Genomic DNA, 26,100 nt, shown 5'->3' on the forward strand with positions numbered 1-26,100 from the left:
TGTGACCTTGCTCGTGAGCAGTCAAAGAGGGTTGCTGACTGTGGCATAGTCCTTCAGGTATCTGGAGCAATAGCTAGTTAGGCCCAGGAACGAGCACAGATCCGTTGTGTTCACGGGGGGGGGGGGGGTGGCAGAGTTCAGTGCTTCCACTTTCTCTGGGTCCGGCCTCATGCCTTTTTCCGAGAATATGTGACTGAAAAATCTCAGGGATCCCTTGGAAAATTCACACTTTGCTTTGTTTAGTGTGAGGCCAGCCTCTTCCATCGCCTGACACACTTTGTGGAGCGCCCCGTCATGTTCTTCCTGCGTTTTGCCATAGACCAGGACGTCATCTGAGTAGTTCAGACAGTTTGGGATGTGCCGAATTACTTTATGAATCTCTTCTTGGAATATTTCAGCAGCGGAAGAAATGCCAAAACTGAGTCTTTTGTATTGAAATAAACCAAGGTGAGTAACAAAAGTGGTGATGTATCGGGATTCAGCTGCGATTTCGATCTGGTGATACCCTTTTGTCCAGTCCAGTTTTGAAAAAACTCTTGATCCGTGTAAGAGTTGGTTCATGTCTGTGATCCTGGGCGCCTGGTGCCTCTCCCTCTCGATGGCAGTGTTTTCTCTGCGCATGTCAACGCACAGACGGATGGACCCATCTGGTGAATTCTTGGGGACAGGGACGATGGGTGAGACCCAGGGAGTGGGCCCCGATACGGGCTCTATAACGTCCATCTTGATCAACTTGTCGAGTTCTTCTTCCACTTGTCTTTGAATGTTAAACGGGATCCCTCGGTAGTGTTGGGCTACCGGTTTAATGAGTGGGTTTATGTGTAGGTGTACTTTCCTATGTTTCAGCTTTCCTAGGCCGTGGAATAGTTTGGGGAAGGTCTGTTCAATCGCTTCCGGTTTGGCGAAGTACTTATGAGCCATTAGCTGATAGAGGATGTGTACCAGGCCCATTTCCACTGCGGTCCTGAAGCTTAGAATGCAGCCGCTGTCAGCTTCTGTTTTGAGGATTTGTAGTGGGATTCTCGCGGAGTGTTCTTTGTGGGTGCACCACGCCGTGATTGTGCCTTTGCACGGTAGGGGAGTTGTGGATCCATACGGGTATATGTATATCTCGGCTTTCTTGGTTTTAGGTGGTGGAGTCAGCGCTTCGTAAGTTTGTTCATTGATGATATTCACAGTGGCCCCGGTGTCTATGAGGAACTTCACCGGCGTGTTGTTTACGTTTAGCGTGAGTATAGAGCTGTGTTGTGTGGCTGCCGTGTTGGTATTGATGGCCCACAAATAGCCCTTCTTCCTTTGATCATCTCCTGAGGACGGGGTGTCGCTACTGGTGGAGGATCGCGTTTCTATGTATTGTACATAACGTCTTCTGTGAGAGCACCGCGTGTCCTCCGACGAGCGTCTGTCATCTCGGGAGGAGTGGCTGGTTCTACTGCCGTCTTCTCTTTTCGTTGATTTCCGGTCGCTCTCACCTCTGGGCCTGGGCGGGCTCTGTCGACTGTATCGGCGGCTCTCTTGTGTTCGGGGTCTGCCCTGTACGTGGACTGGGGCGTTCTTACACATGGCCCTGTAGTGGTCCATGCCGCTGCACGCCGCGCATTGTTGTCCCAGGGCTGGGCACTCCCCTGCGTGTGGATATTCGTATCCGCACTTGTAACAGGTGGCTTCTGTGCGCTTACCTCCTTGAACGGGGTTTGTGTGGAGTTTGTTAACTGATTCCGTGTGTTCTCCTGGTTGTTGTATGGAGACTTTCCCCAGATTGTCCAGTTGCGAGTCTACGGCGGCCTCCATGCGGGCCAGTGCTAGAATTTCTTCAAGTGACCTTTGTTTCTGCAGGAGTTGTTTGCGAAAAGGTTGCGAGAGGCATCCCGCGATCACTTGCGATCTGAGTGCTTCTTCGTTTGAATATTTGTGGAATTAACAATGCTTTAGTTTTATGCGCAGGCGCATGACGAAGTTTTCTATGGATTCACCCATTTCTTGTCTGGTCGTGTGGAATATGTGACGTTCATAATCGACGTTCGTGTCAACGTTGAGTAACTCTCCGGCGATGTCCCTCACCGCTGGCCCAACCGCCACGAACAACATGTTCTTCAATCTTGCATCATCGGTTAGCCCTATCGCCCCCGTATAGAACTTGAAGTCTCTGAGCCATATGGCCCACCGGGGTCCTAAATTTGATGTGTCTCTTACTTCGAAGGGGTTTGGCATATGCATCACTTGTGATGCTCCTCCTTCCGTGTGTGTGGGCAGATTGTTGCCTTGATTTCCGTCTGTTCCTACTGACGGGGCTGTTGTGGTACCTGCCCCTCCCGAGGATGAAGCGGGTGTGCTTGCTGAGTCCGACATCTTGGATTTCTTTGCACCGGCTGAACTGCCTCGGATGGTGAGCTTGTCTGATGCTCACAGTCCTAGTGAGCTTGTGCACGTGCTCATGTGTTGGGGCTGTGCCTGCCCGTGTAATATGCCCCTTGCGGTGTCGCCTTGGGGGCATGTGCCTTTCTGGGGCGGGTGCTTATTCCCTGCGCCCTACTGCGCCCTTCTTCACCTTTAACTGGCGGTGTGGAGCCGTGGAGCGGGCGCTTATTACGCGCGCCCCTCCCTTCCCGCGTTCTCAGGCGGCTTTGATGCTGCTCCGTGTGTCGCGTAGAGGAGAGGGCTCTCGTTCCCCGCGCCCCTCCCTTCCTTTGTACTCCGACGGCTTATGAGCTGCGCCGTATCGCGTGCGCTGACCTGCAGCCCGGGGGGGGGGGCCGCAACGTGGTCCAGAGCACTCCTCTTCCCCGCTGCAGTCGGCGGATGTCTGGAGGTCCCAGCTGCTGGATGTGTCCGAGGCGCACCGACGCGCTGAACCACTCGGCTGCGGACTTCGACACAGCACTGGTGGGCTGTCTACCTCGTCGCCATTGTGAAGCCTCAGCGTGAGGTTTACGCCGCGCGCAGGCCTCTTTACAATAATACGCGGGAGCCAGGTCTGCATACAACCGTTCTTTATTTAACTTGGCGGTAACTGCCGGAACCCCTTCCCCGTCCCTCCCCTTCCCCTGACGTCCCGTACTGGACGTCCTACAATACGGCCGCAGAGGCGGCCGGCCCCCGCACAACGATGCGGGTAGGCTGACGGGACCTTTCTTTCGGTCATTTCGTATAGTTCCTGCTGATCACATATACATGGTTCATAGCCTGTGGACTACTTCAAAGCACAGAGGACGATCGGGGCAGAAGAGAAAAGGTATTTGATGGGTGTGCAGGGGCTACATATCACTTAGTTTCAGCATCATGTTCTGTTGGGGCCTAGACAAGACAGCTGCGTATGCAATGCTTTTTTGTGGCTATTTGAGCATCTAGCGGTATATGAGGCCCTCTTCATATAGGCAGACTTGTTTTGTTTTTTATTTCATTTGACGTCATAATTTCATAAAGTAAAAGGCATAAGAACGTGACTGTTCATGGGAACAACCTAGTGCTCATTTTACGAACGCATGTGACCATGTTCAGCTAGCTGGATAATGGCAAGCCACACAAATACGACACAGAAGTTTTCTTAGGCAACAAATGCAACGGAGCAGGTTCCTGCATACGATGGGGAAACTATTCAAAGACACGGATACTATAATTGAAAACACAGCAATATCTGGAGACTTGCAAAACATTCTGAAATATGCATTATATTTTGACAGAACAGATGATAGATCCTCAACCTTTGCAGGATATGGCACTAATGCGTCAAGCATGACTAAAAAACTCATTTTTCAGCACCGAAAGACATGGGAATTATCAGGCCCTCATCAATGCCACATCCCACAGAAGCGCATTGCTTATTCTATTTACAGTAAACCACAGGGAGGAAATAAAATCACTCTGAAATGATACAATGTTGACGGAAATTCTACTGCTGCTGTCTAAGACTTATTTAGTGACATTTTATATACTTATTACAGTGTCATTCATCCCCGAAAAATAATAGGCAAGCAGCACTGGGGATGAGAGAAAAGACAGTGCTGAAAGGTAGGCAGTGTGGAGGGGCTGTCATGAAATATAGCATTTTTCTGGCTGCTGTGCCTGGAAAACAATAAATGAAGGCACAAGTGTGTAACTGCGAACACAAATTAGGTTTTCCAGTTGGAAATGCAGTGGTAAGGAAAGCCCATCCGATGTGACGATTTTCTGGTACAGTCAAAACACTCGGCTACTTTGATGGACTTTGACTATTTTAAATGCAATACACAGGATGTTTATCCCTACGATGCATTTTCCATATATCCCCACTTCCCGAATCATTCAGAGTACATTATCGCCTGACAGTTATATGTACTGGTGTGATTGTTGTCCTGTATTTGATTACAACCCATTCTGTGCAACATATTTCCAGGGGGAGTTGAAGCATGCCCCCATTCCTGACCCAATATTGTACATCTCTCCACTGTTGGAAGGTAAGAACGTGCCAGTTTTGTAAACGTTTGACCGAAATACTTAATGAAAGGGATACGTTGCAGGACTGTCTGAGAATAACCTGAAGGTCACAGGTCCTGGCAGGTCCACTCGGCATTTGATCTTACAAAGGTCGACAAAATGAGCAGGATAGAGTTCGGTAATAATGATATCTGTTCGTGCTTACATATATTCAGTGTGTAAAGTGTGTTAAAAACGTGCAGTAAATATTACTATTTTAGGCAGTTTGACCTCTCACTGATGCATACTGAAGGACATATACATGCTGGACACAGACAGACAACGTGCCCAGCAGCAATAATAACCAGTTTTTAAAATAATGTTTCAGTAAAACGTATTCAAATGCATTCAACATAATTAAAATCATTAGTTGAGCATGGTCAATGGTAAATTCATATACGCTAGACCGCCGTCAACAGAAACAATGCTATATTTACGTACAATTACAAGATTGGGGCAAGGTGAAGCAAATTCAGTGGTTCAAAACATAGGTCAACTCATTTCTGCTCGATTTCAAGGCTGATCTGGGAGTAGGTGGGTATTTATTTATTTGTATTTTTAAGGTGCACAACAGCCCGTGGGCATCGTGGCGCTGTTACAGAGAAGGACATCAAGCTGGTTACAGAGGAAGGCATAATGGTTACAAGGCAATTTGCGTTACAGGAGCATATTTGGTTACATATACTGGCATTACAGATTCATATGAGCTGAGGGTCGGGGGAAGAGGGTTAAGGCAAGGTTGAGGGTTATGTGAATAGTGCGGTTTTAAGAGATTTACGAAAGGAGTACAGAGAGGGTTCTGATCTGAGTGAGTTGGGAAGGGCGTTCCAGAGCTTGGGTGCTATGTGGGGGAAGGCCACCGGCTTTGGCTCTTCTTATAGTGGGAATTTGGAGTTGGTTAGCATAGTGGCTTCTTTTAGGACGGAGGGAAGAATTATTGGTTATGGTTTCTGATAAGTAGTTAGGTGCTGTGTGATTGATGCATTTATGTGTGAGGGTGAGTATTTTAAAATTGATTCTTTCCTCGACTGGGAGCCAGTGTACGTTTCTTCTGGCCTGTGATACATGGTCAAATTTGGGAATGTGCAATGCGGCGCAGAGAGCATTTTTTTGTTTCACTATTTGGAGCCTGTTTAAGTTTTTGTTTTACGTGCCAGCTAGGAGGGCATTGCAATAGTCCAGTCTGGCTCCTATAGTGGCTCTGGCGACGGAAAGGCAGTTGGGTACGGTTAGGTAGGGTTTTATGGCATAAATGAGTTTGGTAGTGAGAGCGGATGCGGAGGAGATGGCGCTGACTTGTCTTGACATTGAGAATGTGGCGTCTAGGTAGACTCTTAAGGTCTTCACGTATGTGGAGACAGGTATGTTAGTATTGTCAATGGTCAAATGCGAGTATTCACGGCTGAGTTTGGTTAGAATTTCGCTAGGGGCTAGGATGATGATCTCGGTTTTGTCGCCGTTTAAACAAACACCATTAATAGCCATACAAGTTTGGATGGTGGTATACATCTTAAGGAGAGCTGTGTCTTGGTCATAGTCTCCAGTGAGGGAGAGGAGAACTTGCATGTCGTCGGCATAGTTTGTGTAAGCTGTGCCGAGAGTGTCCAGTAAGTCAAAGAGGTTTGGTGAAGAGGTTATAGAGGGTGGTTGCGGTACATGACCCTTGTGGGACTCCACAGCTGATGGTGGTAGGGGGAGCGTTGGCCTGGTCTGAATACACTTTCATAGCCCTACCTTCTAGGAAAGAGGTTATCCACGTGGTTGCCTCGTGAGAGAAGTGTGCTGCGTTGAATAGGTGAGAGGTGAGGATGTCATGGTCCACTAGGTCAAATGCTGCGGAGAGATCGAGTAGGAGAGAAGTTTGCCTGTGTCCATTATTTTGGTGACTTGAGTCTTTAAACCTAAGAGGGCAGTTTCAGTCCCATGGCCTTTACGGAAACGAGATTGTTTTCTGCCTAAAATGGCATAAGTTTCCAGGTAGTGTTGGATTTGGTTGTGGGTGGCTTTGTCTAAGATTTTGAGGAGGAAGGGGACGGTGGTGATGGGGCGATAGTAATTGGCGGCGGTGGGATCAATGGAATGTTTTTTTTAGGAGCGGGCGAACCCAGGCTTCTTTTTGGCATTGTGGTACAGTTCCCAAAGAGAGTGAGGCATTGATGAATGCTGTGATGATGCGGGTGAGTGACTCTGAGCACAATAGGGACAATCAGTAAACAACGACGTACATCCCAACAATTCGTTCTTCATTGTCCTCCCGATTACAACTGATGGGAATGCTTGACAATCATAACCGACTACCAGTAATTAATGAGCAGGCGTCGGTCGGCCCATAAATCCTGCTTCCCAATGCCAATCAGCTCGGACATCTCAACTTCAGTGGATCCTGCCCCCACTTTGCTCACACATCTCCCACCTTCTGGAGAGTCAAAGAAAAGGGCCCAAGAATTGCATTCTGATAAATCACTTTTGTGCGTTATCCTGGCTTATCTTTCACTGCTGCCCCTGGAATCAATTCACAGTGAAAGCAATCTATTGGCAATGTGTGGGGGCATAAACTTCTCCTCGCTGACACCCACTTCTATAACACCACATCCCAGCCCACCAGCTCCCTAATTGTCTTCTGTGACTTCTTTCTGCCAGACGGAATGCACAGTACAAACATCTTTTGGTCAAACAACCGAGGCTGCCCACTTTTCTCCTTCAAGTGGTCTTTGACCATTTTCCAATGAGCCATGACTTTTTATTATTGGTTTATTTCAAACCTTTAACATTTCCAAATCATTACACATTATTGCAGCATAAAAGCAAAAAAAGCCCTTGGCTAAAAAGAGCCATTCCATACCGAGACCATATAACTGATACACAATCAGGGGAATAAGCAAACCCATCGAACAGACACATAACGAAATAAAGATTAAAAAAATAAAAAAATAACATAAGTCAAACAAATCCAACAATAGCACTTTCAAATTACCTCCTTTTTCCTGCTATATCAGACTATATTGTCCTTAAAAAGATCATTTAAAAATGTCAGCACTGAAGAAAAAATAAATAAATAAATGAAAAAAATCCACAGGTGGTTTTTCCCACAATAGAAGCATCCTTCACCAGACATCCAGAGATAACATTAACTCCGTCAATAAAGACTCCCAAATAATAAGTTCTTAGGGCAGTTAGTCCCACACTTGAAACTATTAGATGTTTCAATGTTTCTACCACACCGTTTTTCCCAAAATCTCAGGTCGGTGCATGTCTTCCAATTTGTTTACGAGCTGCCAGTAGCTCTTTAGTCATGTATAGGTTGAAGCAGACTCATAAATTGCCCTCTATATACCGAACTGGGAAAGTTTACCAGGTATTTATGAATTGTGTTCAATGCTCTACACTCTCCAGTATAGTCCTTCATCAAAGTATATAGTTTTCTTTTTTCTTGCGTTAATATCCAATTGTGGTGTTGCAATTTCATTTAAACTGTCGTTGGATTAGTAACTAAGAGCTCAAGAGAAAGGTCCAGCTTTGCTAAGCAGGCAGAACATTTCGCTTTCCAGTAATCAAGCGGCCATTCCACCCCCATTGGACAATCACTTATCTAAGATGTACAATGGAGGAGATGTTGGGTTATAAGAGATTTCCTGAACAAGTTTATCGCCTTCCATTAGGATATTGAATATAGGGATTGCAGTCCCAATTCAAATCTAATACAGGCCACCAGTAGGCTTCTAGGGAGACAGAGCACCCTCTTCCAAAATACTCCTACGATATCCCAGATTTGCCTGGGGAGATTCCGTCCTGTTTCTGCACCATAGGAGGGAATTGGTCTCACTTTCTAATTATAGAAGGGAGGAGGGGAATCAATGTCAATTTGCCAAACCTCTGATGAAGAATTATTCCTTGCGCAGCCACATTTCTAACTTACATAATTTTTAATTTTTTCACATGCATTCTCAGGTCATTAGCAATCATATATTCCTGCAGGCAATTTAATCTGCGCTGGAGACCAATGGGGGTTTTGTCTATTAAGAACAGATCACCCGCAATAAGGATCCAAGGTATCAAGGTTCCAATGATCTTAGGCGGAAAAGCAATTACTTTGCTTTGGCTCAAAGCCTGATCTGATAAATATAGATGAAACAGGGCTAGTGCCAACGCACAGCCCTGTTTCAATCCCTGATATGTCTCAATGTTCCAAGATAGCTGACCCTGCAGGTTGAATCTAACCTGCATTGTTCCAGAGTACAATTCTCTTGTGGCCTGTGTCAGATGCAGAGGGCAGTTCCAGTTATTTAATTCCACAATCTTTCCCTGTTAATGCTGTCGAACGCCTGCTCCAGGTCCACAAATGCAATATAGAGTTTTGTTTTCTCTCTGGTCGCCTGGAGTGTAAGCAGATTTAACAGAAAGAGATTTAGGGAGGTTCCTATAAATTTAATAAACCCTGTCTGACGGGGGTCTAGACGTGTCGATTCCTTGGCCCACTTTGTCAGGTGTTGCACTATCAGGGGCACGAAAACCTTTCCCAGAGTATCACAAAGCGACTGGCCAGGGGTTCTTGAGGTGCTTAATTTCATAATCAAATTCAGGATATCATCATTGTCCAATTGCCAAGACCACAGTGTTGGGCCAAGCTCATCTCGTTTGGCACACTTGACCGAAAGAGGGGCCAAGTGTAAGTGCTTCTTGGGGAGTGGCCAATTTATTTATCCATTCCCATGTTAGACAGGACATTTTCTTACATAATATTTTTAGCATGTTATCTCAATTTTGTTGAGATCCTTCGGCTTTGAATGCTAAAAGTCAATTTTTGTATTGCTGCCTTTGTTTTTTCTTTTTTTTTATCAAGGGTCATATGATCCGAGGAGCATTATCTAGCGCTCTCATTTCTGACCCAAATCTCTTCCACTTCTCTACCAATGTGTTGCTGTACCTATGTTTTCAGGAGAATTCAGGTTTTCCATCTGTAGAAAGGACTGGTTGAAATTTTATGCATAGGGGAGCAGAGTTCAAAGTGGAGCTATTCTGGCCAACCAGGACTCTAAATTCCATTGTAATCTCCAAGATATTGTGAGGTTTTATACACAATCAATTTCTACCTTGGGAGACCTGAACGTCAATGCGTTTACCCTCTATCTTCCCCATAATCAATCCTTTCCATCTCAACTTCAGGAGGGCATGATCATTGGATTCCATTTGAACTATCTCCAGTGATGTGACCCCACATAGAACATTGCCTGAAACGACATAGTAGTTTAATGTGGACTTAGGTGGCCAAAGGAGCCAAATTAGATCAACCATTTGTTTCTATTATTTGACTCACCAGCAAGTTACTAGTATTTGTTCCTACTGTTTTACTACAGAGGCTGGCGCATTGAGAACTATTCCCAATATTTTCTTTTGTCTTACCATAGTAATAGTGTGGCAGCCACACCCCATTGGGAGTACTCTCTGCTTGACAACCGCCCCAAGAGTGAACTTATGAAGGAGACGCCAAGGGCTAGTTTTGTTTGGCTGTTTTCTTAATTCCTGTTCATATCAATTCATCTGACGTTCAAATTCCACAAAGTATAACACAGGGATTCACAAAATCTATACGTGCCTGATCAATCAGATGTATCACAGATTTTTCTGAACTCATCTTTCCCTACTTTTGCTGGGTTCCAATATAAGTTCAGTAAATACAAAATTAGCTTAGGAGCTTTTGGCTTTGATCTAATCTCCAACGTAAGTGCTTGAATCCACAGGTTGGGCGTAGAATATTTTAACATGCTCATTCTTTGGCCCGTTTTAATTAAGGTTAGAAGACCTGAAAATGTTCTACCAATAGGGCCTTTATTTGCTGAGTTTAGGAAAGTTATGTATTCCTCACACAGATGGGCTTCTCTAAACCAGGATTCTTGGAAGCATAGAATGTCAAAGCTTTTCAGGTCCTGCTCCTCGTTATTAAACAGATGGATAAACCCCCTTGTATTTCAACAGCCAATTTGCATACGCTCCAAGAAGCTGCTTGGATTGCGCTATTGGTCTTGGGAATGTGAGAGTGCTTTAGAAAGCCAAGCCCATTCTTCCTCTTTATAATAGCGAGAAGCACTGTATTTAATTCCTTCCACTCTCCTTTCATCCGTTTTTAGGTGGGAGAAGGTGACTTTCAGGGGTCCGGCCTTTAGGGCAGATTGATGGCTGCCCTTTTTCTCACAAGATCTTCCCCCTTTATCAGAGTGTGGGCAGGAGCTCAGTGTACTAAACATATGAGGTTTCATTGGAAGCTCATGATGTTCACAATCAACATTGAGTGTAGTGGTATATTTATCAGAGGGAGTCCATGGAGCTCACGTCTCCGGTTTTAGCTCAAACCCAAAAGGCAGGAATATTGGGGCAACTTCCAACAAGGTCTTTTTTTATTAGATTCGTTTTGAGATATAAAATCATCCAATCCATTCGGGATTCCCTCACAAACTCAACCAATACAATGTCATCCGAGTTTCAGATGGAGATTAGGAGTATGATGTAATAAGGTTATTACATTTTTACAGTTAAGGATAAGACCATCATTGGAGTAGAAGAGACGTTCCAAGGATAGAGTTACCTCCTCTTTTTTAACTTCCGCTTATCTTTTTGGTTTTTCCAAAAAGATTAACACGCTCCTCATTTTGTTGGAATTTTTTCACTGCCACTACTCTTTTTTGGGCTACGGTTTGAAACCCGCCACACAAAATATAAAGTAGTTTGGGGCCTTAACCGTTAATTCTATAGGCATGGTCTGATCTATGCTCAATTGTGATTCCCCACTTGGGGTCCCTTTATTTCTTTCCAACACTTCATTAGTGGATTCAATAGAGTAAATTGAGAGCTCTAAGAGTGGCATCTTTGGCTTTTCCTCACTTTGATATATGATATGATATATGATGGGTTATTTATAACGCGCTTAATACCCAGAGGTCTCTAAGCGCAGACTCGGGAATCAAACCTGTGTTGCTCTGTGTGGTCTTGCGTCCAAGGTGAGCACGTTGCCACTGAGCTATCCTCCTGAGACTTGTGGAGGTGTCTGGAGATGTGATTGCTGTTCCTTGAGTTCAACGTCATTCTCTGCACTCCAGATTGGCGCTGTCACTTTCATTTCAGTCTCCCTAGGGTGTTTACCAGTAGCTCTTTGCTAGAGAGCTTTCTGGGGCAGGGAGGGTGTTTTTAAGTTTCAAAAGAAGGCTCTAGAGGCAATCGATTTTTGTCTGTTATTTGACAGTGTTTTTTGACTTTTTGTTGCAGTGGTGCTTCGCGCACCAGTTTATTCGTGTTTTTCCCCCAAAATGGGAAAGGTGTCTTTGGTACGTTTTGCCTTTGCATTTTGATCAGATGATTCAGTATTGTCATATGTTGTTGGTTGAGCAACCAGAAAATCAGATTCTTGAACATTAACTATCTCTATTTGATTTATTTCACTTGTCTCAATGTTCTTTAATGGTTTGTCTTCTCTTGCCTCCTTTTCCGTTCGCAGAGTTTCGGAATTACCCCTCTTTTGTGTTTTATTAGGGATTATTAATTTCACTGGGGCTGGATCTTTTCTCGATTTTCCTTGAGGCCGAATTCCGGCCTCTTTGGAGATCCATGTAGGAGCTTTTGATGCGGACTCAGATCTTTTCCCTGCGGGCCCACAGTTCTCTCTACTAGATTTTGCAGCTTTTTTATCTCAAGTGTACATAACTCACATCCACTTCTGCGATTCCAGACCAGCCTCCATCAAAGTACTTTTTGTCAGTTATTTCTTCTCTTGCCATGTCTGCTATTAGCTCGATTGCTCCGCTTCCCTATGCAGTCTGGCTTGGGCCATCGTTGTGAATGACCAAGTAGATAAACGTAGAATGGACCATTGCCAGAAGAGTGGCTTGATCTTTGTAGTTCTCATTGATTGATTCATACAATTGGATGAAAATAGCCAGTGAGATTGTGAGAGCTGACATTATCATGGTTTGAACTTGAGCTGGTGAAATGATTGTACCCTGAGCATCCTGCAGGGATGTATTTGGTGAAAATACAGACTCACTTAAGCTTGTCACAGTTGAAGCTGAGGATGGAGTTGAGGAGAGAACGGAAGGCTGCCTCAGGTCTTCCAAAGCACTTTCCAGTGATGACAAAATCAGGCGAGGATTTGGGGCAATCGCCAGCTCCACCTGGACCTCCTTAGATAATTCCCCTTCTCTAAGGGGGTTAGATGAAGTAGCATGTAAGATCTGTGTATGGAGGGCAGATGGATTGTCCACTTCCATGGCGCTCAGGGTGCATGTGGTATTTTTCGTTCTTAATTCTTTCTCGTCCAGAGGTGCTTGGATGACAGCAATATTCTGCGATAGTCTCAACTCCAGCATTGAAGTTGACGTCAGACTCATCCAATTTCTTCAAGTTAGAATTTTCTGATAGCAGCTTGGCCTCTCTACTCTCCCCCCAGGGAGATCTTTTTCCAAAAGTGCAGGATTGGAAGCAGTCTCCAGTCATAAATTCAGCAGGGTGGCTTCTCTCAATTCCCCCATGGCAGCACAGCTAATGGGGGAAAGGGTTGTTCGATCCTCACCCTCTTCCCTAGAAAGCGCTCCTGCTCTCCTAGAGGAATCCTGATGAGTAACCCTAGTCACGTTCTTAGAAAAGCCCTCAGGATCTAGAGTCTGTGGGGGCAGTAGAGGCACCTCATTGCCCACTTCTAGCATCTCGCCATCGGTCACATCTAGCGCAGGTAATAGCTCACGCTTTACTTTCAAAGGGTATAGATTTAGCGTATAAGGGAGGGTAAGAGCGGACAGTCCCACATGAAGATCCGAGTCCACTTCAGACATCCACAGCGTAGATGTTGAACCTTGCCGTTTCAGCTGCCACAAGTGCAGGTGCCCATTTGCTATACGTGTTCCATCCCAGACAGGGCCACAGGCACAGGCAATATTTGAAATTAATTTATTTGTTTTTCTTGCCAAAGTCTCTGATCCAAGTCACTGACGGATCCCACAGCGGATCCCACATGGCAAAAGACCACTAGAGAGTAGGGGGGCGGAGTGAAGCAGGTTACAAAATTGTACGCCTGAGCAGTGTCTCTTCAAGGGCCTTATACCAAAGTTGGAGACGCCACCTGACCACTCCCTGCCACTAACTGCCAACAACTACAGCTGGACTCTGCAGCGGACTCCGCCAATGAGCCATTACAATTGAGCATGATCAAACAAAATGTAGAACATTAGGGTCATTATCTTCACACCTAGGGGAAGCCAGCGACTGCTGTAGGAAGAAATGCTGAATATGAAAGGGAGACAAATACCTCTTGCATGACACATGCAAGTTAATCAATTTAAAACTGAAGTTAGAGGCTATTGACCTCATGAGCCCATTCTCTCTCTCTGAAAGTGTACTCCTACAATGCCATGTCCTGTTTTTTCCTCCCAATGGATTCCTCTTCCAGTGATTCCCCGGTCACTCACTTGCAGCATCCTCCAAGGTCAACCAGCACCTGCAATATGGAAGACTGTAGATTCATTGGACGCCTCAGGCCATAGCCTCTAGCATGCCACCTGTATCTTTAAAGCAACCATGCATTGAGTGTTTGCCACTCCACAGTGTCCTCGGGTGTCCTAAAATGGTAGACTAATAGCTTTGGAACATCTGTTCCCATTCCATGCACTATGATCCTTCATGCTCTTTTTCCTTTCTGGTTATAAGAACCTTGAATATTAAAAAGGTTTGCTAGTGTTGGAGGCGGGTGGTATGGAACCCTAAGGTGATGCTTTTTGTGTATACTTTACCATGTTCGGTATACAGTGCTATCAATGGTAGATACTCTGGTTCCCATCTCCACTGCCCACTGATGCAAATCCTCCACAGTCCTACCCTTATGCAAGGAAGCTACTAGCTCTGATTCCATAATCCATTCACCTGCACTATACCAGTTATCCGCGTATTGGAGCTGTGATGCATTATAGCACACTTCATAATCTCAGATCCCCAGGCCCGTTGCTCATACTGGAGCTTCACTGTAGTAAGCTATGAACTTAATATGCCGTTCTAGGAATAATGGGGGTATAAGCATGGACTGAAATGAGTAAAGCAATCTGGATAGGGTGATACAGTTCACCAATCAAAATTCCTCCCATTAATGACTACGACTGTTCCAAAAATGTAGTGTCTGCCTCACACCTGCAACCTTGTGAAGGACATTTCCCCTCATTGTAATCTCAGAAGTTGTCCAATTAATATCTGACTGTAACTCATCCCAAACATCTCAGGCACCCACTGGAAATCTACAGGACTTAAGCCAGGTAATAAATAACAGCTGGAGGTCATTAGCGCACAGTGAGATCACCTGCAGCTCCCTAGCTAGCATAATGCCCTTATCCATGGAATTCCTGCTCATCGTGGCCTTTCAGTGGTTATATTGCAGTGGTAAACATTTATGACACTTAGCCCTTTTTAAATGACACCTTGATGAATTGTGTGACTTTTAAAACTGTATTAATTTGTGCCGACTAGAGGCTCCGTCATTTAAACCTTTTACTTACTCGCATTTCTGACGCACGTCTACTTACTTTTCCTATTAATTGCGCATTCGTGAGCACCCAGCTGCTCCCTCCATCGCAGCATAAATTTGCCAGAGAGACAAGCGCTGGATGTGAGAGGTGAGACTGCTCCTTACTTTGTGGGACTGCCATATAAAAGAACAAGTTACTTCCTTACCTGGTAACGTTCTTTCGATGGGATGGTGGGACAACGTATTCCATATCTATGACATGTAATCACCACAGCTGTGCTGCTTTGGAAACTTTTTTCGGCGTCTGCGTCCTGCGTCGATGACGTCAATGCGCCGTCGTCGAGGACCTCCTCCGATGTCCGACGTCATCCGATGTGATAAGTAGGACGCACGACGCCCGTAGCCACAGTTGTAGTTTTTTCCCCCAGAACGTGTGACATTAGTCTACTGCCAGTCAGACACAAAGCCTTGCAGAACGTAAGCTGCAATCGCATAAGAAATTCTGCAGCCGGGAAGGTAGGGAGGGAACGATATGCAATACGTCGTCAGACCATCCCATCGAAAGAACGTTACCAGGTAAGAAAGTAACTTGTTCTTTCGAGGGGATTGGGTCCTCCTACGTATTCCATATCTATGACAGACTCCCAAAGCAGTACCAGAGCAAGGAGGAGGGAAAGAATTTAGAATTAAAATTTAGAATTGCCAATCAAATAGCAGAGCAAAGGACCGCCTTGCCAAAGGCCTGATCCTGTCCTCGGATGGAATCGAGGGAATAGTGACGTACAGATGTATGTACTGAAGCCCAGGTGGCTGCATCACAGATGTTGCGAACAGGAACACCCCTCTGCAGGGCAGTAGATGCAGCCATACCCCTGGTAGAATGGGCCCGCAAGCCAGTCGGTGGGTCCTTAACCGCCAAGCGGTAACACTCCGAGATGGCCAAAATAATCCAGCGAGACAAAGTCTGTTTCGTCACAGCTTGTCCCAAACCCTTTCCAGTGTAACCAATAAAGAGTTGATCGTCAACTCTGACCCGGGACATGCGTGAAACATAAAAGCTTAAAGCTCTCCTAGGATCAAGCCCATGGAGCCTCTCCTCTTCCTTACCAGGATGCGGAGGAGGATAGAATGCCGGATGAACAACCTTCTGGGCCAAATGAAATTCCGTCACTTCCTTCGGAAGAAAAGAAGGACAGACTCTAAGGACAACCATGTCCTTATGGAAAACAGTGAAGGGAGGCTTAACTGAAAGTGCCTGTAACTCACTCACTCACTCTGCGAGCGGAAGTGACCGCAACTAAAAATACAGTTTTAAGAGTCAACAGTCTCAAAGGACAAGAGTGCAAAGGCTCAAAGGGAGCACCCGTTAGAAACCTGAGAACAAGGTTCAAATCCCAACCGGGCACCTGGAAAGGTGACGGAGGGAACACATTAGTGAGCCCTTTCAGAAACTGTGAAATTAAAGGGATTTTAAAGTAGGAACACTCTTCAGACGAGCGCTTAAAGATGGACAGCGCCGCCAGGTAAACTTTAATGGTACCCACTTGTAAGCCCCTGTGGGCCAAAGAAAGTAAAAAGGACAGAACCATGGGGATGTCGCATGCAAAAGGATCCACATTCTGAACTCTGCACCAGTCGCAGAACTTATGCCAATGGCAACGGTACAGAGACTTAGTTGTTGGCCGTCGGGCCGAGAGCAACACCTCCATCACGTCTTCAGGGAGGTCCCAATCCTTATACCTCAACCTTTCAGAAGCCAAGCGTGAAGGTTGAGGGATCTGACCTCTGGATGGAGAACCTGACCCCCGACCTGTGAGAGCAGATCGTCTCGGTAGGGAAGACGACGTGGAGGGCAGATGGACAAGTCGAGAAGGTCCGGGTACCACGTCCTCCAAGCCCACGCCGGAGCAATGAGGATCATCCAGGAACCGAACTTCCGTAACCTCCGCAGCACTTGCAGGATGACAGGGACTGGAGGAAACGCATACAGCAGTGGGAATGACCACTCCACCACGAACGTGTCTCCTAAGGCTCCTTTTGGAGGAAATTCCCGCAAGCACAACCTCTCGCACTTCCGGTTGACACTGGAGGCGAAGAGATCCACTTGAGGGGTCCCCCAAAGGGTGAAGATCTCCAGCAGAATCTCCTGAGCCAACTCCCACTCGTGAGAGATCGTGCTCTGCCTGCTCAGAGCGTCCGCCGTCACGTTTTCGTCTCCGGCCAGATGAACTGCCGAGATCGAAACTTCCTGCTGGATGGCCCAGAACTCAAGCTGCATCGCCTCCCTGCACAGAGGAAGTGACCCTGCCCCCCCCTTTTTGTTGAGGTAGTGCATGACCACTGTGTTGTCCGTCAGGATCAGGACATTCTTTCCTCGCACAGTCGGCAGAAAAGCCTTCAGGGCTAGCCTGACGGCCCTCAGCTCCAACAGATTGATATGGAGTCTGGACTCCGACGGAGACCAACGACCGCTGACTGTCAGCTCGTTGGCATGAGCTCCCCATCCCGTGAGGGATGCGTCCGTCACGATCGCCACCTCCGGCCAGGGAAGCCAAAACAGAGCCCCGTTCATCAAGTTGCCTTCGACAGCCCACCACAGAAGGTCCTGGGCGACCGAGGGCGGCACCTGAACCGGGTCCGACATCCTGCCGGAGGACTGCAACCATTGCATCTTGAGTGCCCACTGCAAAGATCTCATCCGCAGGCGAGCCTCTGGCACCAGAAGAATGCAGGATGCCATGAGGCCGAGCAACCTCAAGAACTCGAACGGTGGGAGCGTCTGGGCATGCTGAAACTTGTGCACCATCTGCTGAATGTGAAGAGCCCTCACCTGGGGAGGAAAACACTGCCCCAGGGAAGTGTAGAGCACTGCTCCGATGTACTGGAGCCGCTGTGTTGGCGTCAAATGGGACTTCTTTAAATTGAGGGAGAAGCCCAGCCTGTGAAGGGAGTGGCAGGTGACTGACAGATGATCCAGGACCCGCTCGAGAGAGCGCGCCCTGATCAACCAATAGTCCAGGTAGGGGTAGACGTGAATCCCCCCTTGCCTGAGATGCGCTGCCACCACCACCATGAGCTTGGTGAAGACCCTCGGGACGGAGGTCAATCCGAACGGCAGGACCCGAAACTGAAAGTGCGAGTCGCCAACCGCGAACCTCAGGCACTTCTTGTGCTTGGGATGGATTGGCACATGGAAGTAAGCATCCTTGAGGTCGAGAGACAACAACCAGTCCTGAAGCTGAAGGGCCTGGAGGACTTGAGAGAGAGTAACCATCTTGAACTTGTCCTTCCTGAGGAGTTTGTTCAAACTGCGCAAGTCCATGATGGGTCTCAATGCCCCGTCTTTCTTCGAAATCAAAAAATAAGGGAAATACCATCCCTTGTTCCTCTCCGCTACAGGCACCAGTTCTATGGCGCCTTTCTCCAGCAGGGCTTGAATTTCCTGCGCAAGGAGCGGATCCGGACTCTTCAAAGAGAGGTTCCCTGGTGGATTGTCGTGAGGCCTCTGCCAAAAGGGAAGACAGTAGCCGTGGGTTATGGTCTCCAGAACCCACACATCTGAAGTAATGGCACGCCACTCTACAAGATGCTGCGCCAGCCTTCCCCCAACCGGCGAAACATGGGACATGGCCTCATGACTGAGTGGTAGCGGCTGCGGCGTTACCTGAGGGCAAAGAGGCAACTGCCCGAGCGGCCTTGGCACCACGGGTACCCTGTCGTCCACCTCTGGTACCCCTGCGTTGGCCTCTTTGACTGCTAGCTCCTCTCGCTTTACTGAAGGACGAGTAATAGCGAAAGGAACCACAACTCCATTGCTGTCCCCTAGGACGAAAAGGCAGAGGTTGGCGAACTGCAGCGCCCAACGACTTTGCTGCAGCTTTGGAGGTCTGCAACCTCTCAAGGCTCTCGTCAGCCTTGCTGCCAAAAAGGTGTTCACCGTCAAAGGGCATGTTGAGGAGCCGGGACTGCACATCAGGAGCAAACCCCGACTTCCGCAACCACGCAAACCTGCGTATCACGGTGCTCGCCGCCATGGACCTGCTGACGCATTCAGCCATGTCCAAACCCGACTGAACGGACTCACACATGGCATCCTTACCATCCTGGACCATAGCAAGGTAACCATCCCGTTCGTCCCCTTCGGGAATATGTTCAGCCGCTAACGCAACACAGTTCCACAGAGTGTGTGTGAAACGAGAGAAGGCACATATGGAGTTGGCCGCCTGAAGCGCCATACCACCTCGAAGAAAACACTTTCTTCGCCCAGCCATCAAAAAGTTTGTCGTCCCTATCAGGAGGGATGGTAGGGTACGACGCCTGCTTTGCCGGGGCCGTGCCCGCCTGCACCATCAAACTCTCCGGAGTGGGGTGCCTGGTCAAGTATCAGGGGTCACTACTGGCTGGACGGTATTTTCGCGACAAGGACCTGCCCACCGCCGGGAGACTCTCCGGAGCAGTCGAAGCCGCCGCCACCCTTCTCTATAGAGCCATATGAAACGGCAGTACCGGGTCAGTTGCGGGACCAACATCAAGGATGTCCGTGAGATCATCCTGCACAAACTCCCCTGGGGAGCAGACCATCCCAAGTGCTCGGAGACCCTAGCCATAAGGCGCCGGTACGATGAATCGGCATGAGAGCCAGGCTCAGGCCTACAAAACTCCACCTCCGGAGAGGTGTCCAGTCCAATGGCATCATGCAGTGATTGCCTCAAATCGTCAAATTGGCTATGGCCCGAGACCATCTCATCTGGAACCTGACTAGGAACCAGGCCATCAGAATCCTCATCCACCTCCGAAATATATTCCAGGTGGTGAAAAGAAGGCACCCGAGAGTGCTTGCTCTTAACCAGAGCCTTTCTAGGGGGTTCCCCCGTGCCACGGGGTACCTCCGACACCCCGGCCTCGAAAGGTGTCGAGGGCGTCGAGGGAATCGGCGCCGGCGTCAAGAGAACAGGCATCGGCGCCGAGAGGATCGGCGTCCAGTAAATCGGCGTTGACTTAGATGCAGCGCCGCCAGCATCGACGGCGTCGACACAGTCCTCGAAGCCGGAGCTCCGAGCGTGTCCTTCGACGACCTGAGCGTCGACGGCTTCGACGACTTCCTCGAAGCCGGAGCCTCGAGAAAGCCTGTCGGCGCCCTCGACGCCTCATGCGTCGATGTCTTCCTCAAAGACATCACAGGTGCACACAGTCTCGAACGTGTCGAAGACCGGGACCTGGAACGGGTACGTCGAGAAAGGAGTACCCTTGTCCGAACGGGACCTCTCCGGTGACTCGTGCCGACCACTCTTGCGAGCGGGGACTTCCGACCTCTCACGGCCGACCCCACTCGGGGGCGCGGATGGCTTAGTACCCTGCGACACGAGAATCGCCAGCATTTTCTTCCCGAAGGAAGCCCATTCCTCCGGCGTTGCACGGCTGGTGGGGTAAGCGACGTGCCGGGCAGAGTCCTCAGAAGAGGACCTGGAAGACGACTGCTGTCGGCGCTTCCGAGAATGCCTCGAAGAGGCCGAGGAGTGGCGAGACCGACTCCTAGAAGGAGACCCACGAGACTTCCGGCGACGACGCAGAGAGTCACCTCTCGAATCATCCGTCGAAAGCCCCGCAGACTTCGACTTCTGGGACTTGGACACCCGACCTACCGACAACTTCTTCTTACGTTCCCGTAAGGCTTTGGACGTGAGCGACTGGCAGTCGATACAGTCATCCGTGTCGTGGGCCTCCCCAAATCACCAGAGGCAGGCGTCGTGCGAGTTCGTCACTGACATCTTGGACCCACACTCCCCGCACTTCTTGAAGCCTGGACGCGGGGTCGAAGACGAAGTAGAAGACATCTTCTTACGAAGGATTTTCACACAAAAACGAACAGGTTCGAAGAACCGAGAAGAACAGAACTCCAAAGAGTCGAGGCGTAACCGAGATTCACGAAGCAACACGTTCGCAGAAAAAACGGAACTGAGGCTACAGGCGTCGTGCGTCCTACTTATCACATCGGATGACGTTGGAGGAGGTCCTCGACGACGGCGCATCGACGTCATCGACACAGGACGCAGACAAAAGTTTCCGAAGCAGCACAGCAATGGTGATTACATGTCATAGATATGGAATACGTCGGAGGACCCAATCCCCTCAAACCACTCGTTCATGTCTCATTTATGAAGCTCATTCCTTATGGACACCTTCATGAAATGTGTGTGTTTTAAAACTGCATTAATTTGTGCAGACTAGAGGCTCCTTCATTTAAACAGTTTTTACGTACTTGCAATTCTGACGCAATCTACTATCTTTTTCTATTAATTGCGCGCCCAACTGCTCCCTCGCAGCATAAATGTATCGGAGAGAACGCCTGAGTAGTGGATGGGCGCAGTGGGCACACCAACGGTGCGCTTAAGGCAAGCCTGTCTGTGCCCGTCCGGGACCGCTCAGGGCCCTGGGCCCCACCAGCTCTGTCAGGTGTCTGTAGCGATTGGCCTCGCTGCACTTACTTGCACAATGGTTTGACTGCCTTGGCCCCTACAAACCTCTGTTGCTTAGAGGTCTTATTAGAGGTACCTAAGAAAAGTGACTCAGAGGGCCTCATTACAAGTTTGGCGGTCGCCTTGCCTGTAAAACCAGCAGGCTGCCACCAAAACGTGCACATTTTTCCAGCCCCAGGCAATGGGGAAATACAGGGCCATTACAACCCTGGCGGACTCTGTATTTCCCCATTGCCAGGGTCCGGAAACTTTTACTCCCCATTCCCATTTGAGCCTGATAGGGCTCAAATGGGAATGGGGAGGTCGGATGCACCAGCACCAGTCAGAATGGTTCCGGTGAATCCGACATGCTCTGCTCGCGAATGCCGTTCGGCCCACCAAGTCCGACCTGTCGGGTGAAAAGGCACCAGCAAGCAGAACTCGTAGTTTGCCGGTCCGGTAACTATGGTATCGGCAAGCTTACCGGTACCGTAGTTACTGGGCCGGCAAACTTTTAAGGAGGCCCAGACACTTTCCTTTTGAAAGTCTTGCCAATTAATGCAAGGTCAGCTGTTGCTCACTGTGATGACATCCACTCTATTTTGGAGGATTTACAGCTTGATGTTCTATGTATGACAGAAACCTGGTTCACCACCACCTCTGGGCCAGACATAGTCCAAATGCTTCCTCCCCAATACTGCATTTTACAATTCGACCGGCCTGCACCCAAAATTGGGGGTGGAGTTGCCATCACGTTTAAGAACTCATTAAGCTGCCCTGACCCATAAATTACCATGTGAATTATTGTTAGTTAGCATCCAGGTTTCCCCTGAAAGCTCGACTCAATAGCCTGCCACCCTCCTGGGTATGCTACAAATCAATTTTTGGATGACATTGCGAAAGAGTCATTCTTGGTGACTACAATCTTTTCTTCTGTTATGCTAACGAAACGCCAATCCATTTTCACCTCAATGTGCCACCATCTGACGACCCCAAAAAACAGAAAGACCGTTTATCTGCGGTTGGGGACTGGATGGCCGATAATTGGCTTAAACTCAACAGATAAAACAGAGGTCTTGCTGGTCGGGTCTAACAACATATGATAGCCTTGGACTTGTGAGTATTGGCCTACTTCCCTTTGCCCATGTCCTGAACCCACTCCGGTAGTGAAGAGCCTAGGGATCAAATTAAAGACCATAGGCTGTAGAGAAGCCTAAATCTGTGCAGTCTGCCAACTTGGTTTCACTGAATAAAGTATTGAAAAAAGTCCTACCGTTCTTACCATCCGAGTCTACGACAAAAATAGTGACTGTATCCATCATGGGATTTATCTAGGCCAACCTGAGGCTCTATTACAACGTCTACAGACTCTCCAGAATGTAGCTGCCTGCCTTCCTCTGGGAGCTCCAAGACTAACACAGTCCCAGGGCTTACTCTGCCAACTACACCGGCTCCCTGTTAGGAGCCGAGTCAAGTTAATAATCCTCTGGCTCATTCATCATGCTACTCACAATAATGGCGCAGAGTTTCTACGGTCTATGCTTGTGCCCTATAAACCCAGCAGGCTTCTTCTCTCGCAAACCAATCTTTGTTATGCATTCCCAGATTCTATCGGGCCAGAGTTGGAGGAAGATCCTTTACGGTACTGGCCCTCATGCTCTGGAAAGCTTTGCCATCCAAGCTCTGTAACATTCCAGAATATCTTCTTTTTTGAAGGAATCTGAAAACTCATCTCTTCTAGCCCTGCCGGTCTGAAGCGGCTCTCTCTCTCTCTCACTCCCAGCTCATTGATGCCTGTCGGTCTTTTATAAATAGTTATATAATACAATACAATAAACAGTAGCAGTGACAGACCGTATACCTCCCTGCCACATACCTTGCTGTGTTGGTCACTCCTCAAAATAGATCTGCCAGGTTCGACCCATAACACTGTTATGCAACGCTATGATGTTATATAAAAGAATAGTTGGCCCTAAAAAAACAGAACCCAATCGCAATCCATTGGATAAAGTGTCACAGAAAAACACCAGCAGAGAGGATTGAATGCCTTTTTGACATCAAGATCTTAACTTTACTGTTTGGCTCCTCCAGCACTGCAATCAACCTTGTATATTAATTGCTGTGTTCTTTCTGTGCCAGCACAATACTGCACTGATCAGCATGTAGCAATTTAGTGATCATATGCTGCAGTCCAGAACAGTGTTTAGAATCTTAGTGTCCGTATTCAAAGGCAATATCAGCACATATGAGAAGACTTCACTTACACCTTTCCCACAATTCGGTAGTACAATAATTATACCTGTCACATAGTGCATGGCAGGTGCCATGCAATAGCAGCCTCTCGGTATGGCTGACAAAAGAACAAGATCACACTATCTTCGTAGACCTTGTAAATATCAGAGAGGATACACTAATTTCTGGGAACCCTGACATTTTTAAGCAAGGGAACTGCTCGTTGGATTTCAATTGGCGAGACCGGATCTTTGAGCAATTTATTTAGTCTCCACCTCAGTGAGGCTAGATTCAGCATTATAGTCACCCATCTGCTCTACACCCGGCTCAGGAACCTGAACGTGTATATTTAGTGGCAATACAAAAATTCATTTGTAGGTCAAGTTGATCATACACCAAGTCATTGTTCCCATGTTTGTCATAATGGGTTTCATCCTTGTTCCCCTCTGAGCAACTGCCCTAGCAATCTGACAGTTTAAGCTCCCTCCCTAGGTCGCCATGACAAATGAGAGCGATATTCAAATTTCCCCAGTGATTCGGTCACCTTACCATGCTCCTTTTGACATTCGGAAAACGCAACTGCCTCGTACACTGTACTATCTGTCTTCTTATCAAGGGTGTCTAGATTTCCTATGAATTGTCCACGCTGGTTAAGCAGAGACCTCTGTAGCCCTTTGGCAATTAAGATACATTCACCCCATCATCATTTGAAAAGCTTCCCGTGTAAGATCTACCCTACGTTCTTCAAGGGCATTGTGCTCCAAAATGACATTGATGTTTCCCTAGCTCTTGTCTGCATGGACCATCATACAGAAGCCCAGTTCGTATTCGCCATGTGCAAACTAAACTCCTTTGGGGTCCACCAATTGAGAAACAATGTGGCTGAGGAATGTTCAGAAAGTATGTTACCCCAATACTCCACCCGCTTAAACATATCTACCTTTCCTGAACCATTGCCATATAATTCCTGGCAAATACTCTGAACTGGTGATTAAAAGGAGAACTCTTTACAACCAATCTGCTGTTCCCACCACAAATGATGCAGGCCACACAGGCACCACCTCACCGATCATCTTAAAACTTGATATAGGCGGGAAATCCATAGCAGGGTGTTTATCCACTAAGCGGGCCCAAAATCAAATTGAAAGCCCCTATCCCCCCTAACGTCACTGCGTTATATGCCCGATGTGATAATAAAGTTGCAATCCTTCTAAAGAAACTACCAGCTATGTAATTAGGAAACGACCAGCTATGTAATTAGGAATATAGGAATTTAGTAGAAAGACTTCTCAAAATCTGAGAGGGGTGATAGGGACAGATATAATGGTTCATGGATTGTTGAATGGCACAGTTTAAAATAAGACACAGCCGGTGAAATCCAAATCAAGGAACCCCTGGCAGAGTAAGAGTAACGAGGTGCATACATCTGACCCTCTCCCTGTGCCACAGGATCACAACACAGCAGTGGCAGGTTGTGCAGGCTTACAGAACACACCAATGTGGTACCTCGCACATGCCTGCACTTCTGAGTCAAAGCCTCAGCCTTCCGATCTAACTCCAACAGGTTGCTGGACAATAATTTACTGTATACTGGCCTTACCTCCTCCGTCACTGCTCCACAACACCTGGCTCAAACGGCATCCATTCGGGCAGCACTGATTCACAGCCACACAAGACCTCAAGTGTACACCACCAACAGAAGTGCAAAGCAAAGGCATCAGTCCAAAGACCGTTTAGGAGGGGTCCACCGTCAGGGCGATGGCCATATTTAATGCGCAATAATGCACCGGACCTCCTGGGTCATAGGCAGGTGGGTTCAGAGCCCAAAACTCACACAGATCCAGTCATCACATGCCACCAAAAATCATGTCATTGAATAGGGCAGTGCTTCGTGTTCAGTTACTTTGGTTCCGCAAATTGCACCAGCCAGGATAAATGTGGGGTGAATCATTGTACAGTGGGAGTATAGGACCTTCCCTTATTCCCCATTCCTCAGTTAGCCACACCCCCCTACTGGCCACTTTTGGCCAAATGAAAAGATAGCCCATCTCAAAGAACATCACTGACAACCCCAGCAAATAACAGTCTCCTGATGGTACAGAGAAAAAATGACTATGTATTTGCCCTCTCCATTCCCTCTTGAATTCACTAAAGTTTTCTCCCACAAGTATATCAGGTATATACTTGAGCAAACCTAGAAGGACACCAACAGCCTTACTACATCAATGTGGGGAGCGCACAAAGTCTGTCTTTTACCAAATGTTTCTTTGCAGTACTTAGATGCAGGATCGTGATAAAGAGGACCAAATGCAGTGTTATTCTTGTTTATACTGTCCATCGCTGCCATTTCATGGTCTCTAGGCACTCTGCAATTTCTGAAAGAGAGGGTGGCCTAGGTTAGTGGGGAAGAGAGGAAAAATGCAACTAGGTTTTACTGCTGTGTTATTGCATGCAGGCCAGAAGTATCCC

At 47.6% G+C, this 26,100-nt stretch overlaps 1 protein-coding gene across 6 annotated transcripts in view; it reads right to left on the minus strand.

Moving 5' to 3' along the window:
• Window positions 1-26,100, minus strand: part of KIAA0825 (KIAA0825 ortholog) — a 2,662,507-nt gene that overhangs the window by 2,207,926 nt on the left and 428,481 nt on the right. The gene's annotated exons all lie outside the window — the stretch shown is intronic.

Source organism: Ambystoma mexicanum, chromosome 6p, assembly GCF_040938575.1.
Source record: "Ambystoma mexicanum isolate Mex_15411 chromosome 6p, UKY_AmexF1_1, whole genome shotgun sequence".
Taxonomy (NCBI): Eukaryota; Metazoa; Chordata; class Amphibia; order Caudata; family Ambystomatidae; genus Ambystoma; species Ambystoma mexicanum.